The 20,104-nt window shown below is 42.5% G+C and overlaps 1 pseudogene across 1 annotated transcript; it reads left to right on the top strand.

The window, feature by feature from the left end:
• The first annotated feature begins 2,550 nt into the window (after positions 1-2,550).
• On the top strand, positions 2,551-10,481 carry LOC123729142 (membrane-spanning 4-domains subfamily A member 8-like; annotated as a pseudogene). The gene is made up of 5 exons (XR_014380812.1): positions 2,551-8,344; positions 8,479-8,587; positions 8,887-8,943; positions 9,129-9,765; positions 9,990-10,481. The product of XR_014380812.1 is annotated as a membrane-spanning 4-domains subfamily A member 8-like (transcript).
• The last annotated feature ends 9,623 nt before the right edge of the window (positions 10,482-20,104 follow it).

The following is a 20,104-nucleotide window of genomic DNA, read 5'->3' on the forward strand; positions in this document are numbered from 1 at the left end:
GGCCGAGATGGCTCAGAACTCGCTCCGCCACTCCTCCACTAACCTCTCCCCCTTCCAGTGTGTACTGGGATACCAGCCAATTCTGCCGCCTTGTCATCAGAGTCAGACCGAGGCTCCTGCGGTGGACGACTGGTTCAGGTGCGCGGAGGAGACATGGGACGCCGCCCATGTTTACCTCCAGTGGGCCGTGCTGCGTCAGAAAACCAGCACAGACCGTCACCACAGTGAGGCCCGGTGTTCGCACCGGGGGACCGGGTCTGGCTCTCGACCCGAAACCTGCCCATCCGCCTGCCCTCCCGGAAGCTGGGTCCGCGGTTTGTGGGGCCATTTAAAGTCCTGAGGAGAGTGAACAAGGTTTGTTATAGGTTACAGCTTCCCTCCCGATTACCGTATTAACCCCTCGTTCCATGTGTCTCTCCTCAGGCCGGTGGTGGTTGGCCCGCCCCCTTTGGACATCGAGGGGCCCCCAGCGTACTCCGTTCGCTCTATACTGGATTCGAGGCATCGGGGAAAGGGGCCTTCAGTACCTCGTGGAGTGGGAGTGGTACGGTCCGGAGGAGAGGTGCTGGGTTCCGGTGGAGGACGTGTTGGACCCTTCAATGCTGCGGGAGTTCCACCGTCTCCGTCCGGATCGCCCTGCGCCTCGCCCTCAGGGTCGTCCCCGAGGCCGGCGTCGGCGAGCTGCTGGAGCCGCGCGTCAAGGGGGAGTACTGTCACGACTTCCACTGAAGTTGGGTCCTCTCCTTGTTCGGGCAGCGGTCGGCGTCGCCGGTCTTCTAGCCATCATTGATCCACTTTTCATTTGACATTTGTTTTGTGTTGTTTTCCTCACACCTGGTTTCAATCCCCTCAATCACTTGTTGTGTATTTAACCCTCTGTTCCCCCCATGTCTTTGTGTGGGATTGTTTATTGTTTGATATATGCGCACGTTAACCCAGCGCAACCAGTCTATGGCAACCCGTATTGTATTTCGTGTTCGGTGTGCCGTGTGTTTTTGGTTCGCCTAAATAAAAGGCCCCGTTTGCTACTGCTTTCCTGCGCCTGACTCCCGTACAGCCATTTACGCATACCTGTGTGTGTGTGTGTATGTATATATATATATATACTGCTCAAAAAAATAAAGGGAACACTTAAACAACACAATGTAACTCCAAGTCAATCACACTTCTGTGAAATCAAACTGTCCACTTAGAATGCTGGCGGTGCTTTCACTCTAGTGGTAGCATGAGACGGAGGCTACAACCCACACAAGTGGCTCAGGTAGTGCAGCTCATCCAGGATGGCACATCAATGCGAGCTGTGGCAAGAAGGTTTGCTGTGTCTGTCAGCGTAGTGTCCAGAGCATGGAGGCGCTACCAGGAGACAGGCCAGTACATCAGGAGACGTGGAGGAGGCCGTAGGAGTGCAACAACCCAGCAGCAGGACCGCTACCTCCGCCTTTATGCAAGGAGGAGCAGGAGAAGCACCTCCAGCAGGCCACAAATATGCATGTGTCTGCTCAAACGGTTAGAAACAGACTCCATGAGGGTGGTATGAGGGCCCGACGTCCACAGGTGGGGGCTGTGCTTACAGCCCAACACCGTGCAGGATGTTTGGCATTTGCCAGAGAACACCAAGATTGGCAAATTCGCCACTGGCGCCCTGTGCTCTTCACAGATGAAAGCAGGTTCACACTGAGCACGTGACAGACGTGACAGAGTCTGGAGACGCCGTGGAGAACGTTCTGCTGCCTGCAACATCCTCCAGCATGACCGGTTTGGCGGTGGGTCAGTCATGGTGTGGGGTGGCATTTCTTTGGGGGGCCACACAGCCCTCCATGTGCACGCCAGAGGTAGCCTGACTGCCATTAGGTACCGAGATGAGATCCTCAGACCCCTTGTGAGACCATATGCTGGTGCGGTTGGCCCTGGGTTCCTCCTAATGCAAGGCAATGCTAGACCTCATGTGGCTGGAGTGTGTCAGCAGTTCCTGCAAGAGGAAGGCATTGATGCTATGGACTGGCCCGCCCGTTCCCCAGACCTGAATCCAATTGAGCACATCTGGGACATCATGTCTCACTCCATCCACCAACGCAACGTTGCACCACAGACTGTCCAGGAGTTGGCGGATGCTTTAGTCCAGGTCTGGGAGGAGATCCCTCAGGAGACCATCCGCCACCTCATCAGGAGCATGCCCAGGCGTTGTAGGGAGGTCATACAGGCACGTGGAGGCCACACACGTTACTGAGCCTCATTTTGACTTGTTTTAAGGACATTACATCAAAGTTGGATCAGCCTGTAGTGTGGTTTTCCACTTTAATTTTGAGTGTGACTCCAAATCCAGACTTTCATGGGTTGATAAATTGGATTTCCATTGATTATTTTTGTGTGATTTTGTTGTCAGCACATTCAACTATGTAAAGAAAAAAGTATATAATAAGATTATTTCTTTCATTCAGATCTAGGATGTGTTAAGTGTTCCCTTTATTTTTTTGAGCAGTATATATATATATATATATATATATATATATATATTGGTTGAAGTCGGAAGTTTACATACACTTAGGTTGGAGTCATTGAAACTCGTTTTTCAACCACTCCACACATTTCTTGTTAACAAACTATTCATTTTGGAAAGTCGGTTCGGACATCTACTTTGTGCATGACACAAGTAATTTTTCCAACAATTGTTTACAGACAGATTATTTAACTCTGTAATTCACTGTATCACAATTCCAGTGGGTCAGAAGTTTACATACACTATCTTCACTGTGCCTTTCAACAGCTTGGAAAATTCCAGAAAATGATGTCATTGCTTTAGAAGCCTCTGATAGGCTAATTGACATAATTTGAGTCAATTGGAGGTGTACCTTTTGATGTATTTCAAGGCCTACCTTCAAACTTAGTGCCTATTTGCTTGACATCATGGGAAAATCAAAAGAAATCAGCCAAGACCTCAGAAAGAAAATTGTAGACCTCCACAAGTCTGGTTCATCCTTGGGAGCAATTTCCAAACGCCTGAAGGTACCCCGTTCATCTGTACAAACAATAGTACGCAAGTATAAACACCATGGGACCACGCAGCCATCATACCGCTGAGGAAGGAGACGCGTTCTGTCTCCTAGAGAGGAACGTACTTTGGTGCGAAAAGTGCAAATCAGACCCAGAACAACCGCAAAGGACCTTGTGATGATGCTGGAGGAAACCGGTACAAAAGTATCGGAATGTAGATTTGATTTTGGATTGGAGATGCTTAATGTGAGTCTGGAAGGAGAGTTTACAGTCTAATCAGACACCTAGGTATTTGTAATTGCCCACAAATTCTAAGTCAGAACCGTCCAGAGTAGTGATGCTGGACGGGCGGGCAGGTGCGGACAGTGATCGGTTGAAGAGCATGCATTTAGTTTTACTTGCATTTAAGAGCAGTTGAAGACCACGGAAGGAGAGTTGTATGGCATTGAAGCTCATTTGGAGGTTAGTTAACACAGTGTCCAAAGAAGGGCCAGAAGCATACAGAATGGTGTCGTCAGCATAGAGGTGGATCAGAGAATCACCAGCAGCAAGAGTGACATCATTGATGTATACAGAGAAAATAGTCAGCCCGAGAATTGAACCCTGTGGCACTCCCAGAGACTGCCAGCGGTCTGGACAACAGGCCCTCCCATTTGACACACTGAACTCTGTCTGAGAAGTAGTTGGTGAACCAGTAATAGGAGTTGCAACAATTACGGCAGAAAATTGTAGAAAGAGAGGGTCCAGGTTGTCTAGCCCAGCTGATTTTGTAGGGGTCCAGATTTGGCAAATCTTTCAGAACATCAGCTATCTGGATTTGGGTGAAGGTGAAATGGGGGAGGTTTGGGATATTTGCTATGGGGGTTGCAGGGCTGTTGACCGGGGTAGCGGTAGCCAGGTGGAAAGCATGGCCAGCTGTAGAAAAATGCTGATTAAAATTCTCAATTATCGTGGATTTATCGGTGGTAACAGTGTTTCCTAACCTCAGTGCAGTGGGCAGCTGAGAGGAGGTGCTCTTATTCTCCGTGGACTTTACAGTGTCCCAGAACTTTTTGGAGTTTGTGCTACAGGATTCCTTTGCTTTCCTAACGGCCTGTGTATATTGGTTCCTAACTTCCCTGAAAAGTTGCATATTGCGGGGGTTATTCGATGCTAATGCAGTACGCCACAGGATGTTTTTGTGCTGGTCAAGGGCAGTCAGGTCTGGAGTGAACCAAGGGCTATATCTGTTCCTGGTTCTATATTTTTTGAATGGGCCATGCTTATTTAAGATGGTGAGGAAAGCACATTTAAAGAATAACCAGGCATCCTCTACAGACGGAATGAGGTCAATATCCTTCCAGGATACCCGGGCCAGGTTGATTAGAAAGGCCTGTGTTTTAGGGAGCGTTTGCCAGTGGTGAGGGGTGGTTGTTTGACTGCAGACCCATTACGGACGCAGGCAATGAGTCAGGAATCGTTGAGATCCTGGTTGAAGACAGCAGAGGTGTATTTAGAGGGGAGGTTGGTCAGGATGATATCTATGAGGGTGCCCGTGTTTACAGATTTGGGTTTGTACCTGGTAGGTTCATTGATAATTTGTGTGAGATAGATTCCTTCAATCTTAGATTGTAGGACGGCCGGGGTGTTAAGCATATCCCAGTTTAGGTCACCTAACAGTACGAGATCTGAAGATAGATGGGGGCAATCAATTCACATATGGTGTCCAGGGCAGAAGGTGGTCTATAACAAGCGGCAACAGTGAGAGACTTTTTTCTGGAAAGGTGGATTTTTAGAAGTAGAAGCTCAAATTGTTTGGGCACAGAGCTGGATAGTATGACAGAACTCTGCAGGCTGTCTGCAGTAGATTGCAACTCCGCCCCCTTTGGCAGTTCTATCTTGTCGGAATGTGTTATAGTTAGGGATGGACATTTCAGGATTTTTGGTGGTCTTCCTAAGCCAGGATTCAGACACGGCTAGAACATCCGTGTTGGCAGAGTGCTAAAGCAGTGAGTAAAACAAACTTAGGGAGGAGGCTTCTAATGTTAACATGCATGAAACCAAGGCTTTTACGGTTACAGAAATCAACAAATGAGAGCGCCTGGTGAATGGGAGTGGAGCTAGGCGCTGCATGGCCTGGATTAACCTCTACATCAGCAGAGGAACAGAGGAGGAGTTAGATAAGGGTATGGCTAAAGGCTATAAGGACTGGTCGTCTAGTGCGTTCGGAACAGAGAGTAAAAGGAACAGGTTTCTGGGTGTGGAAGAATAGATTCAAGGCATAATGTGCAGACAAGGGTATGGTAGGATGTGAATACAGTGGACGTAAACCTAGGCATTGCGTGACGATGAGAGGTTTTGTGTCTCGAGACTTCATTTAGACCAGGTGAGGTCACCGCATGTGTGGGAGGTGGAACTAAAGGGTTAACTAAGGCATATTGGGTTGGCGCCCCCCCTTGGGTTGTGCCGTGGCGGAGATCTTTGTGGGCTATACTCTGCCTTGTCTCAGGATGTTAAGTTGGTCGTTGAAGAGATCCCTCTAGTGGTGCGGGGGCTGTGCTTTGGCAAAGTGGGTGGGGTTATATCCTGCCTGTTTGGCCCTGTCCGGGGGTATCATCGGATGGGGCCACAGTGACCCCTCCTGTCTCAGCCTCCAGTATTTATGCTGCAGTAGTTTGTGTCGGGGGGCTAGGGTCAGTCTGTTATATCTGGAATATTTCTCCTGTCTTATCCGGTGTCCTGTGTGAATTTAAGTATTCTTTCTCTCTCTCTCTCTCTCTCTCTCTCTCTCTCTCTCTCTCTCTCTCTCTCTCTCTCTCTCTCTCTCTCTCTCTCTCAGGACCTGAGCCCTAGGACCATGCCTCAGGACTACCTGGCATGATGACTCCTTGCTGTCCCCAGTCCACCTGGCCGTGTTGCTGCTCCAGTTTCAACTGTTCTGCCTGCGGCTATGGAACCCTGACCTGTTCACCTGACGTGTTACCTGTCCCAGACCTGCAGTTTTCAACTCTCTAGAGACAGCAGAATCGGTAGAGATACTCTCAATGATCGGCTATGAAAAGCCAACTGACATTTACTCTTGAGGTGCTGACTTGTTGCACCCTCGACAACTACTGTGATTATTATTATTTGACCATGCTGGTCATTTATGAACATTTGAACATCTTGGCCATGTTCTGTTATAATCTCCACCCGGCACAGCCAGAAGAGGACTGGCCACCCCTCATAGCCTGGTTCCTCTCTAGGTTTCTTCCTAGGTTTTGGCCTGACTAGGGAGTTTTTCCTAGCCACCGTGCTTCTACACCTGCATGCTTGCTGTTTGGGGTTTTAGGCTGGGTTTCTGTACAGCACTTTGAGATATCAGCTGATGTAAGAAGGTCTATAAAAATACATTTGATTTGATATTGAGCAGGGCTGGAGTCTCTACAGTGAAATAAGACAATAATCACTAACCAAAACGGCAATGGATAAGACATATTGACATTAGGGAGAGGCATGCGTAGCCGAGTGATCATAGGGACCAGTGGGAGGCTAGGCGAGCTGGAGACATGGCGATCCAGACAGCTAGGGGGCCGGGGCTAGCAGAAGGGCCTTAGGGGGAAATGTTGAGGAACTGGTTGGAAAAATGATAAATATGTATGGGTGAAGTCTGACCTGCCAACTATGGCTGAGGCAAGAGGAAAGATAATATTTGTACAGAAATCCAGCTTTAAGCTGGGCATTCCTCTCTTGGAAACAGACAGTAAGGGTTCTTCACTTTGTCAGGAAATGACAGGAATTCATTGTATGTTTATTATTCATTGAGGGAAGGGTTCTCCTCTCAGTTCTTCTAAACTGAGGAGGTACTGTTGGGAACTAGCTGAGACTGGTTGAGCCCTCCCTATCAGCTACTTACCTGTAAGGAAACCAAACTGTGCATCAAGCAGACTGGTCTGCCACTGATCGCATAGGACCTGTAGAGGTGTCCATCTCAATTGCCAGTGACAGGTGAGCTCACTTTCTCTAAAATATGTGTTTGTTGTTGAATAATATGTTTTGAGTGAATTTAAATAGGTGTGTAGTTTTTTCATGCTCTCATAAAGAAATTATGTAATCAAATGTAATTACAAAATAGTAAATAAATAGATTATATTGAACAATTCATACTGCAAATTGAAGTGCAACAGTTATAAAATCTATGCAAATATTCTCTCGTGAGTCAGGGGGAGGGATCTGAGTGTTTCAGAACACCCAATGGTTGAGTTTGTTTTGCAAGGCCGGATGCACCTGGTGAATGGAGTATGCTCATTTTAGACCATTCCATTGGTCCTTAAGTGAAATCTCCACCCACCCGGGGCACCGGGACATGCAAAACGAACTCCACCACTGACAGACGGATGTGTAACTCCTGGATAGTAGTTTATTTTACAGTACTGTTTAAGCTGGTTTACTGGGACATTATATGGTATGGGTACTTTCTGCTTTCTATTTTATGCTGCTAAAAATAATTAAACACTATTTGTAAATACCTGTAGCCTACTTGGTACAAAATGGGTGGAGCACTTTCTAATGCAAAATGGCTGCCATTGATGGCATCGCCCAGTTGAGTGCTATACATTGTATGTGGATGATGTGAGTTTCCCCCACATATCTAAGTAAACAATCGGTAGCCTAAATTCTTTACCGTAAAGTGCTGCAGAAATTTGAGCTGTACTGAATTGATTGAATTCATAATTAATTGAGCAAGAAGAGGGGGTTTTATGATGTGCACTTCCTGCTCAGGCATAGCAGAGGCTCTACACCCACTCATCACCACACTTTATGACATGCCCTATCATCTTTCAATGAGGCAAGAGATTACCGCAATTAAGGAAAGCAAAGCAACAAAATAATGGGTAGATTAACTTTAATGTTGTCTACATGGAATGGAGCCTGTTTGCCACTATGACCCAATAAACACCGTAGCAGTGACAACAAGAGTGCCCTTATTTAGGGCACGATTCAGAGCTGTACAATGCCAGAAATTCTCTAACAAAATGAATAGTTAGTCCTTTAAAAAAAGGTATTTCCTACAGATGCAACACGGACATTATCAGATGTTATTGGATTGAATGTGCACCTTTTAACATGATTACTTATAAGGCATACACACTTATTTTAACATTAGATTATCATTCTGCCTTCCTTTTGTTTTAGAGCTGTGTAACCACGAGTGGCCAGCATGTCAGTGACTGTGACCAAAGGCAAAGGGGTGACTGTATTTACCGTGAACTCTAAAGAAGGAAGCAGTTGGCCCCTGCTGTGTCAAATACTTGGGACCCTGTGCTACAGCCCAGCAAGCTCTGTGTCCCAGGGACAGAGGAGGCTCCAAGCAAGTTCCCAGTCAGCTCTGGGGGTGGGTGAACTAAAATAAACACACACACACACACACACACACACACACCACAACATACATGTTTATCACCACTGGGTCACAATTGTCATCAGAAGTGAGAGGGAGTTATCTAAAATTATTTTCTTCTTTCACAGACTATACAGATCATGGTGGGAGTACTCAACATTGGCTTGGGAGCGATCCTTGTTAGCACTGATTATTACACTGGCATGGTATGGGGTTCCTTATTGGCTTGGTGGTGTGGTAAGCTTACTTTATTTTGTTATCGTTTACCATGTTATCATGTTTAGTATGAAAGCACATGATTTCACTTGGAGTTATAAACACAGTAAACAAACCAGGAAACATATAAGTAACTTTTATTTATTTTTTAATTTCGGCCTGCCTACTTAAGTAGTATTTTTTTTAAATAAAATGAAGGGTTGAAGTCAAATGTCTGTGTATTTTGTTGTGAATGTTTTGTTATTTTATCAGGACAAATAATGTGTTGATTGTGTAGGTTGTGCATATTTGATTTTGATATTTCTGTGCCTTCTCCTTAGTTTATAGCAGTTGGCATCATGTGTATATTGGCTGAGAAGTTCCCCAGTCCCTGCTTGGTGAGTTGTTCATTGACCTTAACTCTTTCCTGTCATTCCTTAGCCTCATTCCCTTCCTCCATTGAACAATCATTCAATCTGATCCAGTTGAATTATAATCACCAACTGAATATTTGAGACAACTAGTACTCAGTGGTTTACTCAATTAAGTCAAACTGGTTTTATATTCCCTGATTGTGTTTTAGGTAGGCATCAATATGTTGATGAACCTGTCAGGTGCTTCACTGGCCATTGCTGGAATTGTGCTGTATTCTGTAGACCTGGCAAAAGGCCATTTCTGGTGGAGTTGCAATGATGACGACTACATCTGGTGAGATGACTACTATGGCGGCCAGGTGACAAAACCACCAAGTCATCCGCAGAGGGATAGACTCTTGGCGAAATGCAAAGATGCCAAGCAGATTGCACTGATGAGTGCTTTTGAATGAAGTTTTTTAATGATATCCATCATGTGACGAAGGTGTCCCTTGTCAGTTCTAAGTCAAATATATGAACATTTGATTAGATGGATCAAACTGCTTAATTTAGTAATGAACATGTGTGTTCTTAAACAGAGATGGTGGGTTCCATGTTTAAAGCACATTCTAATAGCTGGTATGCCAGTCTGTTTCTGTATTTTCCAGTGTTCACCAACACCGCTATCTTGCTAAACAATCCAGTCAACTGTCAATATGTTCAAATCCTCCTCCATGTGTTTGTTCTACCATTAGATGTTGATGAATGCCTTGGACATCGTGCTCATCGTCCTTCAGCTTTGTGTCACCATCAGCTCTGCTGTGTTGGGTCTCAAGGCTTTGTACAAGAATGGAAAGCAGGGAAAAGGTATGAAGAGAGAACCCTTGAACAGAGCGAATACAACAGCCATACAAATGGAAGGAGAATACGGATTTGTAGATACACATACACACACACACACACACACACACACACACACACACACACACACCACACACACACACACACACACACACACACACACACACAACCAAGGTAATGTTTGTTGTGTCCTGCCAAGTAATGTGTAACTTTGCTCTGATATGTTGCAGAACATCCAGGACCTGGAGCAGTATAAGCCTCTGCTGGAGGAGGTCACCACTAACCCTGCAGCTTAAAGAGCACTGATCTGATATACTTTATTGTCCACGAGGGTAAATTTTGTCATGGATGATTTAAAGAGTGGTGCTACTTCCACATGAAATGCATAAATACATAGAATCAAATGTATTTTACATAAATGGAACATCATCATACACCCACACATTTTTTGTTTCATACATACAGTATGTAGTACATATAGTTAACATACTTAATTTACTTCCTTAATTTACTGTAACGCCTACTGTGACTTGACACTGATTGTATGTCTTCATGCAGTTTGAGTCATGTTTTTTGTATCTGTAATTTTTCCAAAACTGAAAGGACAGTTAAAGGGGAATATATCAAGTTAATTACTGAATTGACTGTATATGATTTATTTTTTGTATTTTGATATTTTCTTACTGTATATTTTCTCCCCCCCTCAAAAAATCAATAAATGAATAAATAAACAAACTGTCTTAGCTCAACAGTTTCAAAACCGTTTTCCTTAACATTGCCATCAGGTGGCAGTCATTCCCATACAAACATACACCATTGGTTGCTCATAGGTTTTCTTGGAGGTATATACAGATAACTGCCAAAATAAAGAAAACACCAACATAAAGTGTCTTCAGGTCTAAGCCCATAGGTCGCAATATCTACTAAGTTAACATATGGAATTGTTTTAAGATGGTCATAAAATTTATAATTTTGCCATTTGAATTTGAGGACCCTTGTAGGTATATCATTTTTTTATATATATTTGATGAAACATTGAATTTGGCCTTTACTGCTATGACCCATAGAAACAAATTGATTAACACATTTGTATATGGCAAAACAGACAGTCCAAAAATAAGGTTTGGAAGTGTCTGTCCTATACACTGGCGTAACGCAGTTTCTCTGGACCCCCGCAAGGTTGGAGTGGGCCCCCCACTCCCTAAAATAAACAAAGTTTAGACTACCAACCACTGTCCATGGTGCTGAAATTGGGACATATCTATGCGGCTCACTATCGGATCGATGATAGGCTTTCTATGGTGACAGGGCATGTAGCCTATAGCTTTGCTTTAGCAAACGGATACATGTTTATTGGTAGGCCTATTTGGTCATTTTCTCATGTTAAGCTTAACATTTCATGAAGCTGTACACAGTGCCGCAAGTCTGCCATCATTAAAAATGTCTGGTGGCAATAATATAATCACTAGTTCAGTAATTACATTTGGAAATTTAAACATTGCAGATTGTAAAATGTGTTTTCAATACAACAGAATACTAATCTGCAACCAATTTATAAAAAAACATACAACTGTCTTGTATAGTCTGCCTGAACCTGCATGCCCATGATCAGTCCTTGTGCTCTCTCCCAGCTTGGATAGAAAGTTGTTGGGCGTAAAACCAGTCTATTAATGCCAAATAACAGTCAGTCCACCCTCAAAGCACTAGTTTACTATGGATTGTTTCATTTTGCAGTGTAGGCTATATACATTATTTAGCTGCCATTTCGCTGCTATTATAAACTTTTTATAAAAATTACACATCAAATAGCCCAACAATGAGGAAAAAAGTATTCAGCTCGAGGATAAATGTAGCCATTATTTATTGTTGAACTCAGCAGGTTTTGTCTGGCTAATAGCATACACAAATGAGATGCAATCAAAGTCAATTAGATGAAATCCAACTTGAGAGACTCCTCTGGTCTTCTAAAGCCTTCCTGAGACGTTGTGCATTATACTGTATGTCCATTGCGCTGCACACAATTGAAACTTAGTCTTGAATGATGCATGCCAAGATATACCAGAGATAAAGGACTGTTGATATTGCACCACACAACTCAAACACCGGTTCACCAGTATGAAGAAAATCGCAAACCAATTTTTTTATTTGTGCCCTCAACAACTGTTGTCCGCTGAAGAAGATAATCTGTTTGCATCTGCCAATTTATTGGTTCTCCAGTATCCAGATGACCTGTCCCTGAGCTTCCTATACAGTTAATCTCTTTCTGCAACGTGTTGAAGCCACAATTAAAGAGAATAAGAGGCTCTATTAAAGATGTTGCAGAACTGCTATATTTGAAGAACCACTCCCTTTTGCCCAGTTTACCTGATGTTGCTAAGGCAATAAAGCTGTTTTTAACCATCCCTGTAACTGTGGAGGGGTGTCCGGTACGCCAAAGGTCCTATATCTGAGAAATATAAGAAAACATATAAATAAAACAATCTGGACTCATGTTTGTTCATGTTATTCGTGGCACATTTTACCCCCTATGCACTTTGCCATTTTTACAGCCCTTGCACTGTATTGCACTGTACAAAACATCAACTGTTTAAACAACCATAATGCATATACAGTTGAAGTCGGAAGTTTACATACACTTAGGTTGGAGTCATTAAAACTAGTTTTTCAACCACTCCACAAATTTCTTGTTAACAAACTATAGTTTTGGAAAGTCGTTTAGGACATCTACGTTATTCATGACACAAGTCATTTTTCCAACAATTGGCACAATTGTGGAGGTCTCCAATTATTTTCTGAGGTCTTGGCTGATTTCTTTTGATTTTCCCATGATGTCAAGCAAAGAGGCACTGAGTTTGAAGGTAGGCCTTGAAATACATCCACAGGTACACCTCCAATTGACTCAAATGATGTCAATTAGCCTATCAGAAGCTTCTAAAGCCATGACATCATTTTCGGGAATTTTCCAAGCTGTTTAAAGTCACAGTCAACTTAGTGTATGTAAACTTCTGACCCACTGGAATTGTGATACAGTGAATTATAGGTGATATAATCTGTCTGTAAACAATTGTTGGAAAAATGACTTGTGTCATGCACAAAGTAGATGTCCTAACTGACTTGCCAAAACTATAGTTTGTTAACAAGAAACTTTGTGGAGTGGTTGAAAAATGAGTTTTAATGACTCCAACCTAAGTGTATGTAAACTTCCGACTTCAACTGTAGCTAGGGGCACACTCCAACACTCAGACATAATTTACAAACAAAGCATTTGTGCTTAGTGAGTCTGCCAGATCAGAGGCAGTAGGGATGACCAGGGATGTTCTACTGATAAGTGTGTGAATTGGACTATTTTCCTGTCAAAATATAACGAGTACTTTTGGGTGTCAGGGAAAATGTATGGAGTAAAAAGTACATTATTTAGGAATGTAGTGAAGTAAAAGTAAAAGTTGAGAAAACTATAAATAGTAAAGTAAAGTACAGATACCTAAAAAACTAGTACTTTACACCATCGGGGGTTTTACGGTAAGTGGTACGCTGTTCAGCTAAAATTGTGAAAACATCTTTAATCAATGTAATTACATTTGACATGATCACTTCAATTTGAACTCACAACCTCTGTATTTGTGGTACGCTTAGCATACTGAACTCCATTACATGGTGAATTAAATTTCTGATGAACTTCCCCAATGACGTGGAGCCGAGACCAGGCTTTGTGGAATCTAGCTCCGATTACATCGATTCAATACTTAAAAAACATGGATTTAATTTACTTATTTAAACAATTTGAGGGTTTTCTGTATAGTTGTCTAATGTTGCCCTTACAAAAAATGTAAAATATCTATTTTAACATGTTGAGCTTAAATTTCATGTATTACATTTAGAGTTCACTATAAATAGTAAAGAGAACAGGTCCCAATACTGACCCCTGCAGTACACCTTTTGTAATATCCAAGAAACTAGACTTGACACCATCAGAAATCATGCATTCTGTCCTATCTGACTGATAATTCTCAAACCACATGCAAGAAGCCTGATCCAGGCCTATTTCAGTCAGCCTTTGAATGAGAATGTAATGACCAACAGTGTCAAAGACCTTGGAAAGGTCTATGAATAAGGCAGCACAATGGTTTTTATGATCTAAGCTATTTAACACATAATCTAGAACAAGCGCAGCAGCTGAAACGGTGCTATCGCCAGGTCTAAAACTAGATTGGTGCACATTTAGAATAGAATGAGAAGAGAAAAAAGTTATTAGCTGAAACTTGACCAGGGATTCTAAAACTTTGGAAAGGCAAGATAACTTGGAAATTAGAAGGTAGTTATGTTGTTTCAGAGATTTGACTACTTTCCAGAAGTTCGCTGGATTCCCACCATTCTCAGATACACAGTTCAAAAAGTATATTGACTTTACTTTTCTAACCAGACATCTATTTCTCGAACGTCTGAAGGGCTGCCAGTCAGACATAGTATCACCCAATCTAGTCTTAGCCCAAGTGACATTTCTTTCCTGTAAATTTTTTGACAATTCATGCGTGAACCAAGGGTTTGATCTATCCGTTACTCTTAGTTTTTTTTATGGAGCATGTTTATCTGCAACAGTGTTAATAAACAAAGGGGCCTGATCTGAGTCAGAGATAGTAGATATTAAAATGTGAAAATGCACATGTTAAAGTGTAGCGGACATGAGTTGGCCATGGTTGCTCATGGTCATGTAATGAGGTAGCCCCACCTGCGAATAAAAAATGAGTGTAGGCCCTCTTGGTCTAATGATGCTGGCTTCTCCTGTGGGTGAAATGGGTTCTAATCCTGACAGTTACAAAAGCACACATGACATTTTTAATATCACAATGTAAATGTTGGGAAAGGACCTGATGTTTTTCACGTGATTTGTTTAAAAAATATTAATGTGAAACATCAAATGTGTCCGAAAACCACGTGTCTGACTTGTGAACATTTTCAGGTGATTTGTTCAAGTGTGTTCACATGTCTGAAAACTACTCGTTTTTTTACGTGTTCTTTTCAGATGTGATTTTTTTTAATGTTTTTTTTTTTTGTAACTGGGGTGGGCCTTTTTATTATGTTTTGATGTTACTCCTGAATCACTATGATAAATATAATACTGTATTTTTAACAAAGCTGGTATTTACTTTGAAGTCCAAAGTATAGGAATAGAGGTGAAATCAGTTATTGACACAGACATGGTAGCGTAGCAGGAAGATCAGAATGCCCTGAACCGAGAGGTTGTGAGTTCAAGACGAGAACATGTTGAATAATAATTACTGTATGAATAAACATGCATAATGTATGTCAAATATGTAATTTGAAGACTGTGTGACATTCCAGGGACCTCCTGGTGACTCCTTTTTGTGAAACTTCATGTGAAATATCCTCATATGTGAAGTGTTCCAAAACCCCATGGTTTCACATGATTTCACGTGAAAGGTTAAGTGATCACGTGAACATCCACATGTGAAACTTCATGTGAAATATCATCACATGTGAAGTGTTCCAAAATCACATGGTTTCACAAGTGAAATAAAATGTTACATGTGCAAATCATAACACTGAAACTCTGAAGATCTTCTTCAGTCCTTTTCAAATCAGGTGTGCAGAGTTAAATCACATTTTAAGTTTGATGACAACAACAGTTGCAAGCCTGAAAATATATGGACCTTGTGCAGAAAACATGCTGCACATCATTTTGCAAAACAATCTTACTACCTCAAAGAAGCATTGGCAGAAAAAGAGAGCAAAAAAAAGGAAAAAAGACCGCAATCAATGAGTGAAGGATTGGAGGATAATGACTCTATATTCTGTAAGCATGTTGTAATGTTCAAAGGATAGACTGTAACTTAGGTAAACTTACATTTAAATTAGTTCCCTTTGAAGCTTCTCACATGGATTATCCATAGATTATCTGTATTCCTCCTTACATAAATAGACTGTCAGGTTCCTCATAGTGAAAATTCAATATATTCTCTGCAAATGGTTTAAACCTGGCTGTACTTAGTCTCATAACCTTGTGATACATCTCAGAAATCCTTAACTTCCTAGTTTCTCTATGCAGTACCTCTGTGAGGGCCTTGTGATGCTGCCAGTGAATTTCTGGAGCCCACCATCTGATAACCATTCAGTTATTTCCTAGGAGACAAGATTAAACAAGAGACAGGCTGACATTAAGGTGATAAGTGCCAGTACAATGTATCCCTGCATGGCGGACATATCTTTTCGTTGCATCGTGATGTTTTTCTGCGTTCCTGAGGTCACCTGATGGGCCGACTGTGTGGACAAATCATATTTATGGAAGAGTACTTTTGGTCTGATTGAAAGCATCTCTCAGCCTATTCACCAGTCTTGCATGGTTAGCCCCCTCCTGAGTATAGACAAAGTCTAGCCTGAGAGTGGAGCCATCCCATGAATGCAAAGGACACTTTGTGTAAGGTCAGGGATGGGCAACTCCAGACCTCAGGGGCCTGATCGGTGTCACACTTTTGACCCAGCTAACACACTTGTCTCCAATAATCAGCTAATCATGATATTCAGTTTAGAATGCAATTAGTTTAATCAGTTGTGTTTGCTAGGGACGGGGGAAAAATCCACCACTCTGGCCCCCAAGGACTGTAGTTGCCCATCCCATTGTTACCTAAAGATTTTAAACCAAAAAAGAATGGCAGATGTCCGCAGAATATTGCGTCACAATTAAATTCAGATTGGTCAAAAAGTTGTTGAAGAAGCGATGACCATGGTGTCACAATATGGACACTGAAATCAAAAGGCAGGCATTAAGTCAGTCTAATCAACAATGTTCTTGATTTCAGATGGTTTATGACAAGGAGAAATGAACAATGAGTCTAGAGGTAGACACAAAACGGTCTCAAGACTGCTAGGACAGAAAGTAAAAAAGTCAAGTCTGATCAATAGAGAATAGTCAAAATTACTTTCTAACAGGTAAAAGAGAAATTAACCAGGATTCAGAGGGGAAAGAGATGGGCCTTCCACAGAACCCTGAGGGGCTCCAGAATCTCCATCATGATATTACATTAAGCAAATAATGATCATTCTGCACAATTCCCCCCATTTAGACAGGCCCACTGGCTTAAGATGAACCCGCCCATTTGGCATTTACCCAAACTGTCAGGTTCTGACACATACCCACATTTGGATTATTCCTATCAAAGAATTTCATGACCAAACGTCTTAATGTGTTCATTATTAGCCTGTCTGCAAGTCTGTCTCTGATTTGGCCAAAAACGTCAATGATGCTGTGAAGCATTGCTGAATTCTAGAGACTATTTGTACCCATGCTTAATCATGGAAATGTTTTAATGAAAATAAACTTCACAGCAAGGTTATTATACACTGCTCAAAAAAATAAAGGGAACACTTAAACAACACAATGTAACTCCAAGTCAATCACACTTCTGTGAAATCAAACTGTCCACTTAGGAAGCAACACTGATTGACAATAAATTTCACATGCTGTTGTGCAAATGGAACAGACAACAGGTGGAAATTATAGGCAATTAGCAAGACACCCCCAATAAAGGAGTGGTTCTGCAGGTGGGGACCACAGACCACTTCTCAGTTCCTATGCTTCCTGGCTGATGTTTTGGTCACTTTATAATGCTGCCGGTGCTTTCACTCTAGTGGTAGCATGAGACGAAGTCTACAACCCACACAAGTGGCTCAGGTAGTGCAGCTCATCCAGGATGGCACATCAATGCGAGCTGTGGCAAGAAGGTTTGCTGTATCTGTCAGCGTAGTGTCCAGGGCATGGAGGCGCTACCAGGAGACAGGCCAGTACATCAGGAGACGTGGAGGAGGCCGTAGGAGGGCAACAACCCAGCAGCAGGACCGCTACCTCTACCTTTGTGCAAGGAGGAGCAGGAGAAGCACTGCCAGAGCCCTGCAAAATGACCTCCAGCAGGCCACAAATGTGCATGTGTCTGCTCAAACGGTCAGAAACAGACTCCATGAGGGTGGTATGAGGGCCCGACGTCCACAGGTGGGGGTTGTGCTTACAGCCCAACACCTTGCAGGACGTTTGGCATTTGCCAGAGAACACCAAGATTGGCAAATTTGCCACTGGCGCCCTGTGCTCTTCACAGATGAAAGCAGGTTCACACTGAGCACGTGACAGACGTGACAGAGTCTGGAGACGCCGTGGAGAACGTTCTGCTGCCTGCAACATCCTCCAGCATGACCGGTTTGGCGGTGGGTCAGTCATGGTGTGGGGTGGCATTTCTTTGGGGGGCCGCACCATCCTCCATGTGCTCGCCAGAGGTAGCCTGACTGCCATTAGGTACCGAGATGAGATCCTTAGACCCCTTGTGAGACCATACGCTGGTGTGGTTGGCCCTGGGTTCCTCCTAATGCAAGACAATGCTAGACCTCATGTGGCTGGAGTGTGTCAGCAGTTCCTGCAAGAGGAAGGCATTGATGCTATGGACCGCCCGTTCCCCAGACCTGAATCCAATTGAGCACATCTGGGACATCATGTCTCACTCCATCTACCAACGCCACGTTGCACCACAGACTGTCCAGGAGTTGGCGGATGCTTTAGTCCAGGTCTGGGAGGAGATCCCTCAGGAGACCATCCGCCACCTCATCAGGAGCATGCCCAGGCGTTGTAGGGAGGTCATACAGGCACGTGGAGGCCACACACACTACTGAGCCTCATTTTGACTTGTTTTAAGGACATTACATCAAAGTTGGATCAGCCTGTAGTGTGGTTTTCCACTTTAATTTTGAGTGTGACTCCAAATCCAGACCTCCATGGGTTGATAAATTGGATTTGCATTGATTATTTTTGTGTGATTTTGTTGTCAGCACATTCAACTATGTAAAGAAAAAAGTATTTAATAAGATTATTTATTTCATTCAGATCTAGGATGTGTTGTTTAAGTGTTCCCTTAATTTTTTTGAGCAGTATAGTTTTGTGATTTTCTATGTTTTATTTCTATAAATTTTTAACATTTTAATTAGAAATTCTGTTTAGTTTCAGTTAGTTTTCAGACTTGGATTTACTAGTTTTTATTTAGTTTGAGTTTTATAAAATAACTTCTATTTTGTTTTGTATTATTTATTTTCAGTTTTAGTGTTAGGGACAGAAAATAGCCTTATGTGTGGGAGGCTAGGAGCCATTCATGTGTTGTAGGCCTATAGTTTGTGTTTTTTGGGGATGTCACTTCTTGCCACTGGGGATCAATAATACATAAGGTCAAGGCATAGGTTTGATTATGTGTAAATTATGAATCAATCTTAATATGACGTGGATTTAAAATGATAATCGTCAGTGCACCACTCAGATTCAGACATTTCTGTCGCGCCATTAAAGCTATTGCTAGCTCTGGTTGATGTTGGTCATGGATATTATCTTGCATGTTCTGTAACAGCTTGATAGCCTTGACTATGTTTGCCCCGTTGTCAGTTATCACGAGTAGGATCTTCTCTTCTCGTATGTCCCATGCGTCCATTTGCAAAGCAATCAACCCGTTTACTCTAGCAACGACAGGAGTTTTACATTTGGGATCAAGTGTTTGGTTGAATTTTCTGAAGGCTGGTTCATCGCACAGTCTCGTGGACTTGCCAGACTGAATGAATAAATTAACCAGTGCTGCTTCTCTTTTTCTTTACTCAATTAATTAGGCTTTTCATGAAAAACGCTAAAGTTGGTTGTCCTAGCAATGCCGTTGACGTGCAGCTACTAATAAGTGGTGGCTGTCTCACCTTGTCTTTATCCTGAAATTGTTTGTAGGATTCTTTGTGGGCGCTGTTCAGATGAACTTTGAGGTTGGTTGGGTTTTCCAATTCATCTCTGTTCCACACACGCTGCTGACACTACAATACATTTGCTTTTGTCTTTTCCAGCAATGAACTCAAAACAATCCCATACAGGGCTTTACCTTTTGCTGCCGCCATTGTTCACGCTCACAGTCAGCGATCGCCCTCTGATTTCTTCCCTGTTAGCTAGATAGCTAGTGATAGTGATGCACAAGCTAGGCCTATTTGAAACATCGCCCTATACTGGCAGCATTTATCCCCCAGATTCAAAGCTTGAAAACCCCATCAGAAAGAAACTTGAAGACCCCATTGTAGAAGGAATACAATTACAGCTAAAGATAATTGATGATGGTTTGTACTTTATTTTTGTTTGTCTTGCAGTCAAAGATAAGTTTCACTAAAGTTCACTAAAGTTTTTCAAATGTTTTTCTTAATTATTTTATTTCAGTTTACTACATAGTTTTTTATAGTTTTTATTTTAGTTTCAGTTTTTGTTTACTATAACAACCTTGCTTCACAGGATTTGCAAATATTAAACATAGAAAGTAAAACATTTTATGTGAGT

The sequence above is a fragment of the Salmo salar genome, chromosome 02 (assembly GCF_965601325.2).
Source record: "Salmo salar chromosome 02, fSalSal1, whole genome shotgun sequence".
Taxonomy (NCBI): domain Eukaryota; kingdom Metazoa; phylum Chordata; class Actinopteri; order Salmoniformes; family Salmonidae; genus Salmo; species Salmo salar.